Genomic DNA, 23032 nt, shown 5'->3' with positions numbered 1-23032 from the left:
AATGATGTGTAAATAATTCTTATAATGAGAAAACACGCCTGGGAGGGTAGAATATGATAGATAGGAGCACGTCTTGAAAAATATGAAGCATCCTCTGAACTTAAGGGGGAATTATGAAGAGCTAAATCTGTGTCCCAGAGTGCCTTCATGCACAGGGAGAAGCTGCATGCACGCAGATCCTCACCTACACTGGGATGCTGTGCACACACACAGAGACCGGGGTACCCACCTTTAACTGTGCATGCTAACATCCATAATTCATGCTCACCACTTTGTGATTTAAATATTTTAAATTTCACAATGGGGGTGGCTTCGTCAGGAAAACTTCCTTCCCATGGTACCGGAAGGGTTGTAACTCTCGGATGCCAAAACCAAACCCTATTTCTCGTGGGCATATTACTGCAGTGAAACATGCCACATCCAAACTGTAAAACCCGGGTATGCCGAATTCTCCGTATAGAGTTGTTTCCTAAATATACATTGCATTCCACCCAAACACAGCACGACAGGGCCATTTTAGCTCTAAGAGAGTCATCAAACACTTGTGTTATACTGTTTTAATTACAAGCTGCCCCCTTTTCAGGCTTATTTCAATAGATTATGGCCCTGCTGTGTAAGAGTGTATAAAGAAACAGTGGTATCTCTTCCTGGTATATTGTGGAAATTAAAATTCTCAATACTATTTCAGTAATTAATTTCTAAAGAGAAGCCAGTTTAGTTTAATAAAGAGATTAATGAAAATGTTGCAGAAGATATATTTCTCAGGAGGTGTAGTACATTATTTTCTTGTATTTGAAATAATAGAATCATTTCAGAGGACTTAGTAAATCTAGCCTCAATCAATTCTCTTTAACTTAGCGTAGAAAGGCTTGGCAGGGGATCTAATGAAGCAGGGCAGACAATCAGATCACATCTCCCCCAGTGCACAGAAAGGCCGAGTTGTTACCTTCCTTGGATGGTGAGCTGCATTTAGGACCACGTGTTGAGGAGCAAGGCTGGGACAAGGGAAGGTGGGCAGAGGTCAGAGACAAGGGCAGAACTGTGTTGGTGGGGACGGGAAGTACAGGGAACAATATGACCAACCGCCACCACCATCACCACCCAACTAAGGTTAACATGGCCCTTTATCTCCTACAAAGGGCTTTGTACATGTGATTTTAAGTAAACAGCACTCCTAGGAGCCGTGTGTTACCAGTCCCAAACTCCCCTTGTACATCTAAATGAAGATAAAGAGAAACCAGCTCATCATTTCAACCCCATGGTGCTGGTTCAAGAGCTGGGATGGAGACCTTCTCCCCACCCCACGTCCTGAAAATACACCTGTTCATTTTGTCAGATCTAACTTGGGCTTTCCTGGGGCCAGTCCCTCACTGCATAAGCTGTGGAACCCGACCCTGTGGAGGACGTGGGTGTGGAGGACTCAGTGGGCATGCAGGATGGTTCCTTCAAACACGAAGGCCCATGGGAGGAGACGAGGGTGCTGCTCAAATCCATCTCTCTCCATGGGCTGAAGCAGAGGTGGGCGTGCAGAGCCAGGTATGAAGGGAAGTGCTTCACTGAGCTGTGCACGTGGAGGTAGGCTACTACTGTGGCTGGTGTTGGCATAGGCTGTGTCATTTTATGATTAGGCCCAGGTGGTCACACTCAGTGGACGCTGTGGCCTGGGTTGCACTACCAAGCCAGATTAGCCCAGCGCCCACCTCCCCAGTACCCTGAAGCCTTCTGGGCTGAGGTGGCCCCCATTGACCTTGCTGGGCTGGGGATCCCTCCCGGGTCCCATGGCACTCTGGACTTGCTGACATCCTTTTTGTCCTATCCTGATAACTGACATGATATCTCATTCTCCCTCCAGAGTGAGACTTGATCTTCATACTCGCAGTCCAAAGGGATGACCTGGCAGAGTTAGAGAGCCGATCTGTGCGACACTAAGGACACGGGTCTATTATGCATCCAGCAATAATAGGCCATTTAAAATTTTAATGTAAAGTTTCATAACACAAGTGCTGGTGACAGGATCTGCCCTGCACTTCAGATGTTCCTAGGGCCCAAGAAGAGGGCTGGTGTGGTGGGACATGAAGCCCAGTCAGTTCCCACTGATGGCAGAAATTCTTCCAGACAATGATAGTTGAATTTCCAAGAAGCTTCATGTTTTCAAAAACTAGGACAGAACGCAATTGCTTAGAAAAAGGCGATGCTCAAGAATTCTGGGCTCACGGGGCCATTGTATTTTTGTTTAAAACATCAACAATGAAGGCACAGCAGCACTGGATTCCTAAAGCGGATGCCAAGAAGCTGGCTGGTGAGAACAAACGGTCCTCGAGGTTTCCTTGATGATTTGGGGACCTTTCCACTTTGGCTTTGCCCTTGTACCTGACTTGTGGTCCAGCTTACCCCCAGCCATGGAGTACCACAGAGCACCAGACAGAGCCCGGGAAGCGGGTGGTGAGCAGAGCAGCTCTCTCCCTGTGGTGCTGACCCTGTGTGAGCCGTGGCCAGCTTCCGTGGTCATGCGCCAAAGTTGTTCATGGGATGTACTCTATATCCCTGAGTCTATCACAGTGTGTTCAATTCAAATCCAGACAACTGGATTTGTAGGAGGAGGACAAATTTGGGGGTAATTTATTGAGACCAGTATGCTCCACTGAAGAATGTTGCCATTCCACATCAGCAGTGCTCTCTGCAATGCGTAAATGTATACTTTGTGCATGATGTCTATAATACACATGCAATTGAAGGTCATCTGGAATGTTTTTATAATTTGAATCATGTTAACAGATTCACAAATCAAAAACTATATACTAGATTGCACATCCTGTTAGTTTGGAAAAACTAGTTAAGTCGGAAAAGCTGTGGCCCTTCCCTGGCACCAGGAGCCATGCGGCAGCAGTGTCTCTGCGAACAGAACTGAGGGTGTGCCAGACACATCTGGCCATGCACAGCCACGAGGAGTGTGGCTGTCCATGCTCTCTTGTTTGTGCTTTCATGGAACTTTTTAGGTTTCTTGCATATTACGAAGACTGTATGTTACCTGAGTGTGGATACCACATGCATTCTCCCACGTCTGGGCACACACACCAGTGTTACTCAGTGTGCCGAGACTGCCTGTTATTTTTTAATGTTCATCATTCTGATTTTTCCAATTACTCTTATTGGGGGTTTCCTCTGGTCTTATCCTGAGTTAATATCCACCTGCGCATGGCCGACCCACCTACCTCTACCTGGCCATGAACATTCAGCCTTTGCGATACCTCTCAAGAGAGAGGTTGTTATTTTAACAGATGAAGCAGTCAAGGCCCCGACAGATGCAGTAGCTTACTGAAGTTCACACTGCTGTGGCCAACCCAAGGTGGATCGGGAACACACACTGGCCCTTTCCAAGGCCCAGAGAATTTGCTGCCCCTCTATTGTGCCTCCTTGTCATGGAAAGGAACTGTGTCTATCATCATGGCACATGCCAGGGCAGGGCCCAGGATTAAAGCCAGGCTGGCCACTGCTGGGGATGTGGGCTGGCTTGAGCTGGTGCAAGGAAGGGGCCCAGGCAGAAGGAATGTGGCCATGCAGAAGAATGGGGCCCAGGAGGAAGGATGGGGCCCAAGAGGAAGGACAGAGCCCAGGTAGGGTCACACAGTAGGCACTTTGCAGTACTTGTCTAAAATCCTCCCTTTCTTGGCAGAACAGTCAATTATATTTGAGTGTCCACTACTTCCAACACAGCATGTGGCCATGCAAAGTGTCCCCCTCCAAGCTGAGAGATACTTGATTATCTGCCATCCTGTGTCTCTGGCCAATGACCAGGAGTCACTTCACTTGTCTGGCTATGGAGGCATGAGGGCCCTGCTAGACCTGGGGATGTCTGTGAAAAGAGAGAAAGGGACAGAGAGGGACAGAAGCTGCTTGTCTCCCACTGGGAGCTGAGGTGTCTGCCTGTGGCGTCTGTAGCTGGAGTCAGAGAGAAGCCCAGGGACAACCAGCAGCTCAGAGTGACAAACAGGGAAATGGAGAGAATGGCCAGAGCCTGGGGCACCTGGAACTGACCGTGCTCGAGCTCCCTCCGCCCTAGCTCTGTGCTCCGCCAGGTGGGGTTTCCGAGCATGGCAGAGGCTGAGGTCCTGTTGTAGCCTCTGGCCTCTGATGCACTCAGCACAGAGCAAGGCAGGGTAGCCTCTGCCACCCTCTTGGCTTCACCAGCTCCTCACCTCCCCAGGAGGAAGCTGAGCCTGGACATGGAGGCAGGTGAAGGTGTCCCAGTGGACACAGAGCCGGGACCACAGCAGACATGGCTGCCACATCCAGAGCAGTAGCGTCAGAGTGTGGGCCAGGCAGTGAGCCCGGGAGTGAAGGACGGTGTCCCCAGGCTCAGCTGGGATGTGGAGCTACGTGCGGGTCCAGGAAGGTCAGGAGGAGGTGACTGCTAGGGAGTTCAGTCTAAGAGAGGACTGCTCACTGAGGACCTCCTGGAGGGGTGGGGGCACCTAAGGAGGAGGTGGCCATCACTAGTGAGGGGAGAGGCAGCTACGGGCCCGGGTGTCTGAGGTGCCAGAGCCCCTCCATCCTTGGGGCTCAGCGCTTGCCACGCACTTCCCCTTGCTCAGCTTCCTTCACCTTGAGCAAGGCACTTGGCAAAGGGCAGAGCCCAGGTTCCATTCTTCTCAGTGTGCCCAGGAGTGTGGAGAGCAGAGCTTGGGCCAGCAGAAGGCCATCCCAAGCAGGTTGCTTTCTGGGGACTGCAGGGACAACCAGCCTGGATGTCAGGATATGTAACTGTCATCTGGTGATAAACTCAATTTCAACACCCCTAACCCTAACCCTTCACTGAGTGGAACTTATCATAGCTAAAATGAGCACTAAAGAGTGTCCCCATGGGAGGAACTATGGCCCTGGCCTCAGAGCAGTGCTTACCTACTCAAGGAAACCTCTGCTGGGCATCAGTGACACTGACTGCCTGCAGAAGAGAAAAGAACGGTGCAGGTGTGTCGTGACGCCTAGCAGCACTGCACTCGAGTCAGGGACAAATGCTGTTTCCATGTATGTGACCTTAGAGGTTGTTGACTCCCCTGAGCCTCTGCCCTCTCCTCTGTAACATGGGTTTGATATCCGCATCCCTGTGCCGTTCTGAGCATGTGGTGACAAACACGGCTGGTGACATGGGCTACAGCCTCACTGTCGCTTGCCAAATCCACATTAATTAGCTAGTTTTCTTAGCAGCCTATGAGACTCCTACTTGGATTCTAATTAGAGTTTCATATTTTATATATTCTCTTGGTGAGAATGACCAGTGAAAGTCCAGGGTAAGTAGAGATGGAGAAAAAAGTTAAAACAAAATCATTATTCTCTAAGATTTTAAGGCATGAGACAGTCACCCAAGAAGTTCTTAAAAAGTGCTTTCTCTAGCTGGTTCCTTGTCATCCCTCTGTGACCCAGACAGTACCACCATGTCACAGGCATCCATACATCCTTATGAAAAAACATCATTGTATAGAAAGAAATTAAAATACATGAAGCAATCCATCAAACATCTTAAAACCCTTCTATGTGACCAAGTTAAATGGGGCCAATTGATTCACATTTGTGAAATTTCCTCATTTAAACAAAATGCCTCCCCAAAGTTACATTTACTGGCAAGCCCTTCAGGAGAGACAGCATGGGTATGGGGTCACCAAGATGCCCAGGCCCTTCCTGCATACTGGGTTACACCACAGCCCTGCAGACTCAGTGTCCTCTTCCCTGTGGGTGAATCCAAGAGATGGAGGCCCATTACCTACCATGTGGTCTGAGGAAATGAGGGCTGCCATGGTGCCAGCTCTAACACCCAGCTCTCACAGATGCCTGCTGTTACCCTGCTATATTCAATCTATGCCACCAAATATTAAAAGGGAGTACACTGGCTGTGCATCTTCCACCTGCATGTTTGGGGAAATCCATGGCTGTCAGTCACTTGGTAACCTGCTCATGGTTCCAGCATGAATACACTTGCACCAGGTAACTTCAGACACAGAGCCCACCCACCTGGCACTGTTCAGTAAAACCTGCTAGTTTGGAGCAGCTCCAGCATGCAACACAGCGCATCCAATGAGCAGAGGGGGCCACACCTCCAAGGGGGACGCACAATCTCTCCACAAGAGATTTGTAAGATTCTCCTGTGAGTGTGTCCCCACCCTCCTCTTCCCAGCAGGCACATGCAGGGCTGTATTTCAGAAGTCAAGCAAGGAGTAGGGTGTCCTGGAGCCACGCAGTATTGGACCTGCCTCCCTGGCTATCAGCTAACTTTGTATTGTCCATGAAATGAGGACAACAGAGAAGACCATCTCCATGCTGCATGTCTACCATGGGATTTCTCAACTTTTGATTTAGTGACCATTTGGACAAAATAAGTCTTTCGTGGTGGCAATTGTCCCTGTGCACTGTGTGAGGTTAGCAGCAACCGTGGCCTCTACCTGCTAAGTGGCAGTAGAACCCCCAACCCAGGGGTGACAACAAAATAAATATGGCCAGACATTGTCCACTGTTCCCTAGAGGGCAACAGCATCCCCAGTGAAGCACCCCGGGGCTTACTGAGAGGTTAAGTTTCCAGATCTGTACGGTGCTTGTTGGAGCTGGCACTTAGGACAGAGCACTCCTCCTCTCTCAGTGCTGTTTAGGTTTCCAAGAGCCCAGGGTGGTGCTGTCGCAGGGTCTGCCTGCGCAGAGTGACCTAGTCCTGTCCTGGTGTGTCTGTCAATCAAGATGCCTTGTCTTCCATGGTTAAGGGGAGATCTGTCACCCAAGAAGCTATGGAGGACTCATCTCCCTGGAAGTTGCCACTGCCATAGCTCAAGGACTTTTCACTGCAGTGACCTCACCTGGGGAGACCTCTACCTGTTCCTACCACCCAACTCCCCAGCCCTCCCACCTCACAGCCTCTCAAAAGCCTGGTTCTTCAGCTTCCTTCAGTTCCAAGAGTTTCCCATGATTTTCAATCATTCTTTGTTAATGTTTAACTTAATTTGAGTGGTTTTTCAAATTCTCATGCATATTAAATAACCAGTCTCTAAAAATGAATGACCAGGAGATGCCCTTGTATGAGAGAAGAGCCTCACTGAATGGGACCATGGGTGGCAGCTTGGAAACACCAGGTCTCCCCTCTGTGGTTTCTCATCCCTTGCTACTCAGAGTGTTGTCCAGGGGCACCAGCACCTGTGACATTGTCCTGGAGCCATAGAGATGCAGAATCTCAGTCCCCCAACTAGGATCTCAGGTGATTCTAGTGCACACCAAAGGCATTGGGACCATGCCCAAGAGACAGGGCAGCCAAGTGGTCTGCTCCTAGGGCTCCCCCCAGGGTCCAGAAATGAGATACTAATACAAAACTGAATTCTTTCCAGAATGCCAGACCCAAAGCCCCACTCATTCCTGACCCTCCACTAAAGTGCTTTTGTAGAAATATGTTCCCACCTAACGTCTTGGATCAGCGTTTTTAAAACTAGGTGTCACAATTCACCTCCAGATCACGAAATCAATTTGCAGGTCATGACTGGAATTTTAAACAACAGGAGACAGTGGGAGAGAAGCTAGAAAGCAGCACCATGGTTAGGCCAGCAAGGACGACATTGAACACTTGTTCGGAGGGTGTGTTGGGGACACCAAGCTGCAATGTACAATAAGGGCTTTTGCTTTATTGTTGGATCCATCAATAAAAGTTTGAAAGTCATTTTCTTTGATCTTTGCCAAGAGTTGTCCCAAGAAAGACCCAGGGAAAAGTTGCTTTCTTTTTCTTGAGTGTTATAATTACTTGGGAATTTTGTTTGCTAGGTTCCATGATGACCCATGATGGATTTTTGGTTTTCTGGGCCCTAGAGGCCACCTATCTCCTGCTGTGGCTGGCAGCACTGGACACACGAGGGAAATAGAGCTGCTTTCCTGTCTGTCCTCCACCTCTAGGCACAACCATAGTAGGTTTTCTCAGCCAGGAATTTCCTGCTGACTTCGCCTGGCCAGACGTGACAGATTTCTAAGTGCTTCTACAGGTACTGTTGTGCTTCACGCTGTTTGCCGAGGTATTTGCAATGTAAATGAGTCAACCAAAAACTTATAAAAATGAACATTCAGAACCCTTTGGGTGGCCCAAACAAGAACAAGCAGGGACAAGCCTAGGGTAGTGACCCCCTGGCTCAAATAAGAGCTATCCAGCCTGTACCGATGACTCCCTGTGGTCCCAACCCTGTGCCAAGTTTCTTAGACAAATTCTCCCTGTGCCTTTGACATGTCCAGCAACATGGACAGCACAGACTCTTACTAGCTCCGCATTGCACAGAAGACTGAAGCTCAGAGGCTCAGCAGCGTCCACCTGCAGAAGACACAACCAACCTAATGCTCGTCTCACTCTCTTACATACCACACTATTCTGTCCCCTGCCTCCATCTTAACCAAACCACTGGGTAGCAACAGCCTTGTGTCTGTCTCCCTGTCCTTGTGCAGCCATAGCTAGGGATGTGAGTGTCCCTTCAGTGCGAGGCTGGCGATGGCGGGTTATCTTTAGGCATAGCACACATCCGCCTTTCATCTTCTCGAGCTCCCTTTGTTTATATATCAAATGGAGCAGCATGTACTCTCTTCAAAGAGAGGAGAGGCAGTGATGTGGAATGTATCTTTCAGAAGTAGAATTTGACGGTGAGTGAAAGATATTCAAACAAGAAAGCATGAGGATTGGTCACGTGCCTGTCACTTACAGCATCGTGATGTGCTCTGTGCCATTAACTTTTAATTAACTCAATTACAGCGGAATGCCTGACACCACGATGAGCACATATAAACACCCCTGTTGGTGTCATGTTAAATTAGTGTCTCTGAATGGGATATTCTCTCCAGGCTTTAATGGATTTGCCACCACAGCTCTGTTAATTGTCCCTGGCACCTACGTGTTGGTCACATCTGAGACATGTCAGCAGTCCTGGGTGCATGTTCAACTCCAGAAAGCCACATAGAAGAAGAACACCATGCGCCAGACCCTTCAAAATCTTCCCTCTCATCTTGCTCAGGGGTGGGAGCAAGGCTGTGCTCAGAGCTGGGCTTTTACTGGCACCTGCTAATCTTCTGCTAGTCCTGACACTGAAGCTGGCTAAACATCAATACATATCCTCGAGTCTAATTTAAATTGGGTCCATTAAGAAGGTTCATTGTGATAATCAGCGACCAACACTGCTGGATGACGGCGTTTCCGATAGGATCTGCCATCTCCAACAAGTCACTTCTCTCTGGCTCATTCTCTGAAATTATTAGTGGTAGATTTCCTTTTTTTTTCTTTTCTTTTTTTTTTAACAATCAGACAGTAGCTATGCCTCTGTAGAGCTATGCTTTCCAGAAAAATCAATGTCCTCACTCATTTTAATGAATGTTATTAGTATAAGTCATTGTCTAAAAAATTCCCCAAACCACCACAATTTGTGCACAGTTATAAAGCCCCAGTTTAAATTATCACTCCACACATTTAATTAAGAATACACAGGAAGACGTCTTTAAAGTGACCAGCCAAGCTGAAGTGCAGCTCCCCAGAAGTCCCTCTTTCTACACGGTGGTCCCAACATCAGAGAACTGGGACAGACAGAGACCAAGAACCACACCTAGGAGCCTATGTGGGTGGGGAAGAGACAAGGCCCTTGGCCCTGGGCTTCAGGTTGTGTCCCACTGTGAATTTCTTATCCTAATTTTGTTTTTGAAGCTCCCATCCTTCTCTTCCGCTCGCCTAGAGGATGAGGGTCAAGCTGTCCACTTATGGCGCACACCTTTTCACTTTGTGGATACAGAAACGGACTCTCTAACTTGCTCTGTGAGGGAGAAGTGGAGCTGGGATTGAATGCAGGCCTGTCCATGCCACAGTCCACTTTCATGAGTATTTGAGACATCACAAATCACCCCCAATTTCCACATCATCCTGCCCTGGGGCCAGGAAACAAGTGCATCTAGAAGTCAAGAAGTGCATTCAAGGGTTAAATCACCATTGATGTGTGGGTCAGTGTAGCCCTGGCAGAAGAGCCCAGCTGGGGCAGAGAGACGATCCAGTTGGCAGGACACGAGAGCCATTTTTTGCTGGGCATCGCAGCAGGCCCTTCTCCTGCAGAGTGCCTGCCAGCTCATGGAATAGGCTCATGGAGACATTTTCCAACATTTAAGAGGCTTGATAGTCTTTTATCCGAAGGAAAGCCATTTTCCACTTGTGTGTCTAATTTTCTAAATAAAAATACAAGTAAACACCTTGCCACCAGCCCTAGTTCAAAGCTGGGGAGGGGTCAGAAGGCCTGGCAGCATGAGGCATCTCTCCACTTCTCTTTTGAATCACAGAGTCCCCCATCATGGCGAAACAGCCATGCTGAGGAGGTCATGATGTGCCCAGACTCGGCGTAATTAGTTTGGAGGACCTAATCCTCGATCTCTTCCACCGTTCATTTTCTCTCTAGTCAGGATTTTTTATTAAAATCAAAGCAGAGGCTGTGTACATCCTGTTGCCATCTGTCACGGGCACCTTGGGTAAAGCGATGACAAGAAGCAGGAAGAACACTTTGATCAGCAGCAAAAATCAGGCAAGCACTGGCCTCATGCTTTTGAACAGATAAATTTCAGCATCTCACCCAGCATTTCCCCTACTAGGGACATTTTTACAAGGAGTTTAATTGATCCTGTTGGACTTGGCATAGGAATCATTTATCTTTATAGTTACAGTCAGCCAATAGGAGAAGCTGGGTGAGTCTCAAATTGGAAGCAGCACCATGAAGCTAAGCAGAATCCTGGAGAATTATTGAATGGGTTCAATTTATTTATATATCTGCATCCATCCACACTGGACTCAGGTGGCTTGCACAGTGAAGCACAATCATGTGCAGTTACAAGCAAGGAAAGACAGAGCAGGAGAATGTGGGATCTCTGCCAGCTTCAGGGTCCCCATCTGTTTCTATGGCAGGACCACCTGTTTCTTCTGTGGATCCCATCAGCCAAAGTGAAGGGGGAAATGTGGTCAGCAGTTCAAATTGCTGCTAGTGAGGGCGGTGAGGGAGACCCACTGGCCCTTTCTCAAAGAGATTTCTAATTCTAAGGTCTGAAGACTTCCCACCTCTGATTCTTCCCAGAGGATGTGACATCCCTTCCCCGTGACTTGTGTGGGTGCCACGCAGTGAAGTGCTTCTTCGTGCATCTTCAGCAGCCTAGTGACATAGGCATGGTCTCCATTCCCCCAGGCGGGGACATTAAGGTCTGAACAGGGTCTTGGCCTGGTCAGCGGCTGATGCCTGCTGTTACCAAGAGTCCACAGTTGTTGCCCACACACCAGTTTTCTCTCCTGCTTCCATCTTTGACTCAAGGAAACACTGGGGTGTCCCCACCCCCTCTCAGAAACTCAAACCAGACCCATGAGCCTCTTGCTATCATGGTCTCTGGGTTTAATCTGTCTCCAAGATTGACTCTGGTGGGACATCTTGATTCTACCAGATTATACCTCTTATCTGATGTCACAAAGCCCCCGACTGCCATCAGGCTGTGGGCTTCAGGGGGAAGACAAGGTCCATCTTCCCAGTCCAGCCATCCAAGGGTCCTGGCCTCTCTACTAGGCCTGGGCCAACCATAACACAAAGCGTTCTCCAGTGGAGACAGTGACTCATCTCCTAACAGCCTGGCCCCTCCCCCTTAGGCTCAGAATTCAGACAGCTCCTGGCTGGACTCAGAGTGAGGACAGCAGACAGGCGACCCACTGGGGTAACTGAAAATCTCAGCTTTGGAGATGGACCTTCTAGGAGCAGCTCTCACTCCACCAAGCCCTAGATGGGTAGCTGGACAAACTTCTAAGAACCTCAGTTTCTTCCTCTGCAAGATGCTGGTAATGCTGGAACTCATGAGTTTCTTGCAAGGATTACATGAGATGATGACTGGGAAATGCTCAATCTGAGAGCTAGTACCTAGTAAACCCCAAAGGAACAGAGCTGTTATCCATAGGTTCCTGTTTTGAGATCATTGTAGTGATATGCAGTTGTAAGAAATAATGGAGTATGTATACTTTCTCTAGTTTCCTTGAAAACTGCCATAATGTAGATCATAGCCCAGCAGGGTTTCTGGGGACCACAGAGCAGGCAGGCGCTAGCCGGATCCTGCTGTGCAGTTGTTATGGCTGAACATATCAGGGTGGTTGGCTTGGAGGTGAGAGACAGGGAGAGATCCTAGAGATGAGAACCCACACTTCAGAAGCCTCTCCCTCCAAATTCTAGGGAGATAACTCCCAGCCCTAGGAATTAACACACCTGGTAGAAGAAGCCAGGTTTGATGCAGATTGCCGAGTTTGCATAACAATGTTGCTGATTTCTCCACAAAGAACTGAAGGGATAGATTGACTTGACCAAGTTTCTTCACTGCAGGTCTTTACTTTGTCAAATGCACATTGTGAAAGTTAAAGAATCAGTTACAGTTTCCAGTGTATCCAGTGTTTCCAAGGAAGCAGAAAAGTCTCATGTGCATACACATGAACCTGGGTGGGTCCCTGTGTGTTGGAGGGCATCTTTTAATTCTTAGGTTTTCAGAAATAGCTTGGAAAAGCTGTTCTAGATAAACACCGAGTCCCTTTTCAACTCATATGATAAGGGAAGGAGAGTGTGTCCACAAGCTCTAGAGAAGGGCACGCTCCAGCCAAGCACGAAGAAGCACATTTGGAACCACTAGTTAAACATCATAAACACATGTAAGTGCATATTATTTCTGCATTAATCATAAAATCTACATGAAGTGTCACCAGTTTGAATTGCATTTGAATGGTAACAACTCATAACAACACAATGGCCATTTAAAATACCTTCATCCTTCTGGCACTTCACGGAGCCCAAGGTGGAGAGTCTCAAAGGCAGTGAGTCATTAAAAAAAAATCTTTAAGAAATGCACATTACAGCAGATCTCCTCAGTACACACATTAGCACTTAGAATAGAATCCGCTTAAGTGTGCCATAGAGTTGGAAATTGTGTTTCTGAATAATATCTACATAATTTTCAATAAAAAACAAACTTGCAGTAAATTATCCAGATCTTAAGGTACCAAAGACAAATGGCCTTTGCTGGAATTAGCTTCCCCTCAGGAGGAAGGAAATAGAATTTGTCTTCTGCAATGAAAAAAAAAATTTAAACAGCACAACACAGAATGAAAAATGGGCAGTGGTGAGTTCTGAGAACCACGTCACAGGACTCAGCGTCAGGGCGGGGACCCTGGCCAGGCGCACCTGCCTGCCAAGGTGCCAACTGAAAGGGTGCCACCCACAAGACGACTTTGCTTCATGGCTTCAGGGTTCCTGAGGGTTTCTCAGCCACACATTGGTGGCAGGCACACCGTTGTCAAGGGGGGCTAGACCACCCTTCGGGTCGGCCGTCCTGTGCATGGGATGTGTGCAGATGTTCCTGGCCTCCACCCTCCTGAGGCAGAGCACCCAAGGCCCTAAGGTACCGAGTGTCTCTGGACATTGCCGCCCGTCTGCAGCCAGCATCTGGCCATGGAGAATCATGGTTCACGGTGAGCAGCCCCGGCCTGGTGCATGATGAGGCCAGTTTGGGAGCCTGGGCTAGGGAGGGAAGGAGGCACATTTGTCACTTGATTCTTTACCAACCATGTGACCTTTTTCCTGACACTTCCTGAAGCCTCGCTTTCCTCATCAAAAATGGACAAAAACAGCCTCTACCTTTATGGTCCTTCGGAACATAAGCACCTGAGATGGCGGCAGATTGCAAAGATGTCTTGTTCATTCTCAGATTCCTCCCACCTAGGCCAGTGTCCCCAGGACAGCGGGGACCTTAACCCTGAAGCTTTGTCAGGAAGGGCACATAGTGGGTGGGTGGGGCTTCACGGCCCAGAGCAGGAATCTGTTTGAAGCTGTCTGGTCTAGCAGGCCTTGCCCCTGCAGTGGACAAATGGCCCTGGACAGGTCACTTTGGGGGGCCACCTTGAGCTAAGAGGTGGCTGCAGTGCTTGGAGCTGGACATTCCCCCAGAAACACATCTGGAAACCATGGCCCCGCCGTTCCCTGACACCCACTTGTCTGAAGAAAATGACCCTCACAAAGCCCCTGGCTGATGTTCAGGAAAAGGTTCGGCTGCTCCCGGTCAGCAGGGAGCCCTGGAGACACCAGCTGTGCCCCCAGGACAAGAGCATGGTGTCAGTGAGGGCCTTCTCCTTCCACCCCTCCCTGGTGCCATGCCTGCATTCCCACATGTCATGACCTGACCCCACCTTCCCAGTCCATTGAAGTAATTTTTCCTGGGGCATGAGGGTGGGCTGGGTAGAGAAAGGGGCTACTCAGTGGAACCACAGGTACAGAGTCTCCAGAGGCTTCTGTGTTCCAGGAGACGGCCTTCCTCATTTCCCTTGTTCTCCCTGACTCAACTCAGCATAGAGGGCTGGGTGAGGCACAAGCCCAGGAAAGACAAAGGCATGTGAGGGGATGTCCATTCTTGATGGACCCACACTGCAGACTCACACCACGGGTCCCCTCCCTCTCCCTCAGGGACAGGACCTCCTGGAGGGGACAAAGAGAACGCACCCCCACTGTGTGCTCCCAAGAAACACCTCTTCCCCTAGTTCCATGCCCACTGGGATGGCTACCCAGACGTCTGGCAGATCTGGGACTAGGACATCAGGAGACAAAGCTCCAGGAGAAAATGGCCATGCTGTGGCACTGCCCCCGTGCCACCCAGCTGCCCCAGTAACTGTGAGGTGCAGGGGTGCTTCTTGCACCACATCCCGGGTCAACACCACTGTAGAGGCAAGACTCCTTGCTGATGGCCAGAGCCTCTAAGTACAGGGCCCAGACACTGAGCAGGAACCTCTTGACCTCAGTAGAGCTCAGGATCGGGCTTATATTCGGTATTCATTGTGAAAGGCCCAGGGCCAATTTTCTGAGCCTTTCAAACCCTCTGGCCAAGTGCTGTTCCCAAGAACTAGTTGTCAATCAAAGGATAACAAGGTCAACTTCAAAAGAGCACAGGGCTCTCCTCCCAGCAGCCTCCTGGCAACACCCCCCAACCTTCTTCACCCGCACCCCCAGGCTCAGCCTTCATCCTGGGAGGCTGCATTCCCCCAGTCCAGCTCCACAGCCTCTGTTCTGACACAATGAAAAGGCCCAGCTCTGCCCGTTGGCAGGAACACACCCTTGAGTTGCAGAGCATCAGCCAGGGTTCTGGTGAGCAGGCCATCTTTCCAACATAGGCCCCGATGCTTACAGGAACCCCTGATGCCTACATCTGCATCTTCAGAAGAAAGAAGAATAACATGGAAATGATCTTTTGGTACCTAGTGCTTCACTGTGAGCAATGATAAGCCCTCCTCATAATAAATATCTAAAAACAGATACTAATCAGATGAATCAACAGCCAACAGCTCTGGCCAGCGGCTGCAAGAAGTAATTCTGAGATGGCCCACGGATAAACCCCTGAAGCAGAAAGCACTTCAAGTTTGGAGTTTAAAAAAGTATTTTCTTGGCCTGGAGACTGAGCCAGACTGATCGCAGAGGACCTGCAACACATAAAACACTCTGCCCTCCACACACAGGTCTAGAAATGAAGAATGGCTCTCGGAGGCAGAACTCAGGGAATGGCAGGATTTTTCCTTTATTCGCTTTTCCCCCAGTGCCTGGTAGGTAGTGAGTTCTCAACAAATGAGTGCGATTTTGAATTAATTCCTATTTCATGGTAATTTGGATGTTATTGTTGACTTGTTCAAATAAATCTTATCTTCCTGAAATGCAAATTGGCTGTCACTCCCTTACTGAAAACCTCTGAGGCCAAGGCTTCCCTACAACACAACCTGAGCTCCTTACCCTGCCCTGCCAGGCTGCGTGACCACGCCACTCCAATTTCTGCACTGTCCACCCAGGGGAGGTACTGTCTTGGGAGGGACTTGGATTAGTCCATTTACCTCCCAGGCTCCTCACTAAAAATGGTCTTTATCTGATACTTGTCACTGTGGGTCCAGAGACCCAGAAACAGGACTCAGTGCCTCCTGCTCTTCGGCATGGTTAGCGGGACTGTCCGCGTCTAATCCACATCTGGTCGGGCCAGTCTGCAGCCTGCAGTCCTCCAGCAGCTTCCCCGTCCTCAGGGGCACCTGTGCAGCCTCCCTCCCTGCCTCCCCCTGCCCTCCTGTGCTCCCACTGCCCACATGGTCTGCCCATCCTGGAGGGCCGGACTCTCTCCCATCTCAGAACCCTCTTCCTGCCCTGTCCCCTTCCTCTCACCTGGATCTCTGTTCTTGAGCCCTTTCTTTGACCTCATGTCCTTCTGAGTCTGTTCCTGCTCCCTGCTTCTTGTCATGGGTGGAATTGATTTGTTATAAAGCCGGACGATAGACTTGACAAGGACAGGGATCATGTCCCTTGTGGTGCCCACAGGTGGACACAGACTTCCCAAACCGTTGAACCAACTGAGTATCTGAGCAAACACACCAAGAAATATTTCCAAACCTGCTAAATGGCCAGCCCGATGCAGGTCCAAACAGGACTCGGTTGACACATGGAACTGGCCGGCAGGTCAGAACTCTGAGCAGCACCCTGACCCACGAGCCAGCTCACAGCCTCCCCAGCTGTGACACCAGAAACATCTCCAGATAGTACCTGATGACCCCGTGGACAGAATTGACCCTGGTTGGGAATCCCTGATGTCATGGGTCCCTCAGGGGACTTTCCATCAGGCTCCCCTAATGTCACCTCCTATCAAGGCCTTCCTGGACCAAGCGGCCCCTCCCCTCAGCACTCCTGTCTTTCTGTTTATTCTCAGCTCATTTTGACCCCACCCTGCCCCCGGTGCTTAGTACTCACTAGTACCCAGTCACCCAGGGTCCATGAGGCCAAACGCAGGCTGCAGGTGGGTGGCTGCTCTCTCCTGGCACCTAGGAAAGGCGTGGCCCACGTCAGGCCTGTGATGAGTCTGTTGAGCCGAGTTCATGCTTGAAGGGGCCGTGGGCACATGCTGCCCTGGCACACAGGCTCCCTCGGTGTTCCCAGCCCCACTGCTGGCCCCTGCTGCTCGTTTTCTTGTCCTTCTCCGCACTGGGGCAGGAGGCCCAGCTGGACGAGGCTGCTCCTTCACGCCTTGAGCGTTTGCTCGCAGCTTCTCCCAACTTCAACCCCAGTGTGTGGAGCACTTGCTGCAGCCAGGTCCAAGCTCTGGGCAGCCAGCTCAGGGGAGGAGGGTGAGCCAGAAGGCAGTGGGCCACACTTGGGTGGTCCCTGAGCCCAGGACTCCCAGCTTCTGACCTGCTAGGGGAACTCAGTACCCTCCACCTCCCAACACTATCCCCAGGGTATTTCCTGGGGACCCAGGCTGGCTTCACAGGGGTCCCTGATCAATGGCTGCCTCCAAGCCGCCAACTACCAGCTACAGCGTTCTCCTCCCTCTCCTGAGCCACCTGGCAGGAGTCTCACCACGGGCGGGGAGGTGGTCGGCTGCTGTGCTGAAGGTGCGCCTGGGGGGACTCTTCCCAGTTGCATCAACCTTTGTCCTGGCCTTACAGCCATGGTGCACGAGCCTCAATTCCTCCCCAGTCTTTCTAAATTACTTTAATGGGCTCCACCTTAGTCTCAGAGTTTCTCACCAACAATTTCAATCACATGCAGCCTCCAAGCCGTGGGCCTCTGACCCACAGAGTAAACCAGCCTCTGTCTATTTCACCTCTGAGCCCACAGCCCAACGAATCCCTCCTTCCCTCCTCTGCTCATCTTAGCAAATTAAAAATGGAATTTGTTAGGGTTGGAGGTATACCTCAGTTGGCAGAGGGCTTGCCTTGCATGCACAAGGCCCTGGGTTCAATTCCTAGCACCACCACCTAAATCAATAAATAAATTTCTTTATGCATGTTGGTGAAAGCAGAGGTGATGGTGATGGGGTCTGGCATGGATGTCCTGTCTGCCTGTGTGGGGTCCCGGCTCAGAGGGGCTGCCACCAAGCTCATCATGGAGGGGTAATGAAAGAGCAGGAGGTTTTGCAAAGGCTGGCCTTCAGAGCAGTCGGCCACTTGACTTGCTCTCTCTGCACCCCGAGGCTCTCCAGTTCTGAGTAATGCTTCAGAACCTTGAGAGAAAATGCCACCAAGTCATTTGAAGAGGTAGCAGTGATGAAGCCTAGTCGGCTTCGTCACCTAAGTCAACAAGGAGAATCTGGCTTTGGGCTGGTTCCATGAAGTCCTGCTGAGCCTGCCAGGTGCTGGGACACAAGCCCAGGGAGGGGAGGGAAGAGCAAGTGGAAGGGCATGGGGTTCCCTCGCCAGCCAGGAGTCAAGTTGATCCTCTTTGGAGGAGTCTGTACTAATGAAGTTGAGAAAAATGTGTTTCCCCAGCACTGAGTGAGGATGTGGCTTTGCTTAGTGGACCAAATAAATAATCAGGCAGGAGCAACTCTGCAGGCTAATCCAGGCGCCGGGCTGCCAAGGCAGCACCATTCCACCTCTTCATGCCTCAGTTTCACCAGTTGCACCTGGCAGATAAGGCCAGGTTGCAAAATGAAGTGCTTGGAAATGTGGAAAGCTGAACATGAAAGCTGATGGAGATGCTCTGAGGAGCTGCAGGGGGAGAGGCTGCCGCTAAACCCTGAATTACTTATTTTCTAAAGCCATCAGAAGACAACTATTTATTTGTTTCTCTGCATTCCTATTTCTTTTAAAAGAGACATTAGAAAGTAGTTAGCTTCAGGTAGCAGTTGATTGAGGGGAAACAGGATGATTTTTCTACTATTATGTTAGAAACTCCTACGTTAGCTCATCATTTGATGTTCTTAACACACCTACGTGGTAGGTGTCATTGCTAGTTATCTAGTTATGATTACAGTGTGGTGTGACTTGGTGTCTCTCTCTCTTGGCTTCACCGTGGAGATGCCTGGAGAGGCTGGATAGCATACTGGTGCCTTTCACACCCAAGATGTTCTGAATTGAGGTTGGAGTTGCAGCCTAGGCTGGTAGCTTGGTTTTGTTTTGGTGGTTCTAGGGAGCGACCCTAGGTTCTCCTGCATGCTAGACAAGCGCTGTCTCCAGGAGAGTCCAACATGGAGGAAAGAACCAAAAAGGCCTCATTGAAGACCATGGGTGTTAAGGGCAGAAGGGCTGGCTCTCTGAGCCCAAGCCTGTGCCCCCTTAAGAGTTGGTGGCACCAGCTTAGATCTTGTGGAGACACCTGCTTCTCTGGCCTCAGGCTGGTTTCTAAGAAATCAGCAAAGACTCAGCATGGCTGCCTTTAACAGCTCTCCCTAGTCAGGTGGCCCCAGAGAGGAGCCCGGTCAAATTTGCCTGGCTCCCTGGAGTCATCAATGGAACAAGCAGAAGGCAGTTCTGAGGAGCCTGGGATGGGCAGAGGGCTCTCCAGGACAAGGCATGACACTGGAGACATGTGCATGGCCACAGTGCTGGCAGGACAGTAAGGATGTTGGCTCAAAGGTCACCTTCATGGAGGTGGATTAATAAATCCAATGGCTGTACCGATGTCAATGTGAGAATATTTAGACCAGTGGCTCTCAGGGCATCTTGGAAAGACCCGGAGGGTGTGTCAAATCCCAGAAGGCAGGACCCTCCCCCAGGGCTTCTAATCCAGCCCACAGCTGAGCTTGGTAGGCTGCCAGTTGGGGCCATGCCTTGGAGGCTGCCCCATTGGCCGACCCTCTTCTACATGCTCACTCTGTCACTTGTCGGACTGCCACCTGGACACCTAGTGCTGCCACTCTGCTGTGCCCACAGGGAGCTTTAATTGTCAACTGACATGTGACAGCATGGCTCCCAGCTCCAGCACCAACTGACAGGCTGAGCCTCACGCTGAGTCCCTACCCGCTGGCTCTCACACCCTGGGGAGATGGTACCCTGATCCCATTTGCACCCTAAGGAAGGGACAACAGACCTAGACCTGCATAACCTGCCGAAGGTGAGCGGGTATGGGGAAGAAACATGAGTGCTGACCTTCTCCCTTCACTCACCTACCAAATGGCAATTTCCTGTGGCTCAGCCCATAGCAGAGTCAAAACTTTGAACCCATTAGGGCCACCACCAAAGCTGGGGCTCCAACCCAAGCTCCTGGTCTCCTGTGGCTCAGAGCTCTTTCTAAGGTCACCAGAGTATGACTGACAGGACCATAATGATAGCAGAAGGTAAGATCACAGGTGTGAAAGCCCACCCTTCCAAGTGTGGCCTGGGTCTCCTTGGGAACAGGAAGACCAGGAATCTGGTGAGGCCACCACTGGCAGCTAGCTTCCAGCCCACCCCTGGCCAGCCACTTTCCTGTACCTGAGAGCCTGCAGCTAGAGGTCTGCGTGGGATCCAGGTATTTCTGCAGGGACAAAGCAGGTGGTGTGGCCCTGGAAGAGAGAGGCGTGAAGCTGCAGCTGTGCTTTGCAGACTGGGGTCCACAGGGCTCTCCTGGCAGCCAAGCAGAGTGGCTGTGTCCATTCCTGAGTATTGTTGATGCAAAGTACCAGGACAGGGTGGCAGCAATGCCACCATGAGAAGAGCCCTGCTCACATGGGGGAATTCCATTCCTCCCCACATGGAGACGACTGGAGCTCTCTGGAGGCTTTTCTGACTGACAGGACTGTGCGGCTCTAAACCGCCAGCAACCACCAGGCCAGGCCCATGACAAAGAGCCCTGCAGCCCAAGATGCCCGTAGCACCCAAGTTGAGAGACCTTGCACTGGGATGGTACCTTAGCGAATGTAGGGCCACCTTCTCCAGCCTCGAGTTGGGTCACGTGGCCCTGAGGCAATTCTGCTGGTACCTGTACTCTTAATAAATCCCTTTATTTGTAGATTAGTTGGAGGGGATTTTGTTGACTACCATCAAGAACCTCCTCTGAGAAAACGGCCTCAGGGGTGACCGGAGCAGTGAAAGCTGGCCCCCTGCAACCTAGGGCTGGGGGCATCTCCAGGACAAGTCTGGGGGAGTAAAGTCCCATTTGGGAACATCCTGGCATCACAGGGACATTGTCATAAACAAGTCAATCAACCAAACACCCCCTGGCCTGGGTAAATGTGCATCCCGTGTGCACTGACGCCACGCTCTGCCTTGCCCGCGGGAGCATTGGTCGTGCATTTTCTGTCCAAATATCTTGGAGCTCCACTGCGTGAAGGCGGGAGAGCCCAGGAGGCAAGGAGGCACAGGAGCAGGGAGCTGCCGACTGCCACGGTGTCCAACTTTGACTGTGGATCAGTCACGTGGGAGAAAACCTGTGCAGATATCCAGGAGGCGCGGCCATCCTGCTGTACTGGGAGGCCAAGGTCAGGCCTTGCAGCCACCTTTTTGTGGTTGAGCGTGTTGGCAGCACCAAACTCCTCCTCAGGGAAGGTAAAGGAGATCACCACTTAGATACTTAGCACAAACCTTGGAACAAGATGGCACATGGCAATGGTCAAGAAGGTTGACACCAGCATTGGTAGTGACAATGATAATACATCTTGGGAACACTTTTGGTACTCAATCAGCCAATTGGTAATGACAAGATGAGAGAGCATTTTCAGAGGTCTGTGTGGGTCAGGGGAGTTCTCTGGCATGAAATAGGTGCTCAGTAAATGTTCTCTTCTCCCACTGGACTCTGACATCCGCGGTTATCTGTGCATCTCTACCACGGGCACCAGATCAGGGAGACAGCCTCCTGCTGGTGGGCACCTGCCCACCACTGCCATCTGTCTTGCTTCCTGTTTGGCCTCATACCCCCAGTGGAGACCACCTCGAGCTATCCATCTGGCCCCACCTTCCTGCCAGTCTGTCGCCCACTCCTGTCATCCCCTGTTGCTAAATCTGTAGCCAGCAGATTACACTCATGGTGTGAGGGAGTCATTGCCACCTGCTATTATTTTTATAGAATTTCATAAACTTGGTCATTCATGAATCATTTACAGTGCTTTATTCCAATGACGAGTTCACAAATCACTCAAATGCTGGCAAAATGCATAATAATGAGTAATATTTCAGGAAGCTTTGCATTAATACATCAGCTCTGGATCCTGCAAGAGCTAAATTACTTTGCCAGGTGTCACTGTAGGTCAAAAGCATGGGAAGCCCTCTGGGGGCTGGGGTAGGGGCTGGCAAGGTGGCAGAGGGTCGTGGAACAAGATGGTATTTGAGAAGCAATAGGTCATCCAGCCCATCAGACCCTTCCCAGCCCCAACAAGTGACAGTCCTGGAAAAGGGGACTTGCCGCTGGGGTCAAAGCCTGGCTGGGGTGGAGTCAGGAAGAAGCGCTCCTTTGTGGTTGAGAATGCAGGGCTTTCGAGCTGGGGAGAGAGCCATGGATCCCAAATCCAATACACACCAGCTGTGAGCCCTGGAAAAGTTGCGTAATGGTTTTATGCTTATCTGTAAAATGGTGTTAACTCCTACTTCTGAAGTCTCTTGTGTCAAAGAGATTAAATAAGAGAACGTACGCGCAGAGTTTGGTAGCTGCGATGACGATCCACGATCAGGGCCAAGAACACGCGTACCCCAGATGACGCCTCATCACACAGATCCCCGCAGCTTCCGTCACCAAGATGCTTTCCTGTTGGATGTGGGAAATGTCACCACATTGACATGTCCTTATGCGTGAGTAGCATTTAAAACTCTAAAAGCCAACAACATTGGCGCCACCCTCACGTCTCTCCGTGGGTCCTCGCGTTCTCCACTGTGGAAGCTTGCAGAAGAGGAGCTAAAGGGTGGGGGATCCAGAGGCTCAAGGCTCTGCTCCACCTTAGAGTTCCCTCTAAGTAGGAGCTTGGAACGTGGGGTTGGCACATTCCCATGCCAAAGAGGGTCAACAGAGAGCAGCTGTCACTAAGTCCAGAGACAGAAGAGCCATGTGCAGCAGTTAGGAGACCTTCCTCAGCGAGGACATGACTCTGCGAGGACACGAGGAGGCAGGACAGGACTAGAGGGAAGGGGGAGGCCAGGAGGAGAAGGCGTGCGACACTGCACCCTCCTGAGGGTGGATGGTGGCCCTGGGGCCACCTGAGTGAGACACTGCTTCCCACTGAGTTTCAGTGGGACACGGCCCTGTGCCAGGGTAAGCCAAGCCACACCACCCTAGGGCACCACTTCCTGGCA

The sequence above is a fragment of the Ictidomys tridecemlineatus genome, chromosome 7, assembly GCF_052094955.1.
Source record: "Ictidomys tridecemlineatus isolate mIctTri1 chromosome 7, mIctTri1.hap1, whole genome shotgun sequence".
NCBI lineage: Eukaryota > Metazoa > Chordata > Mammalia > Rodentia > Sciuridae > Ictidomys > Ictidomys tridecemlineatus.
Note: the sequence above shows the minus strand (reverse complement) of the source record.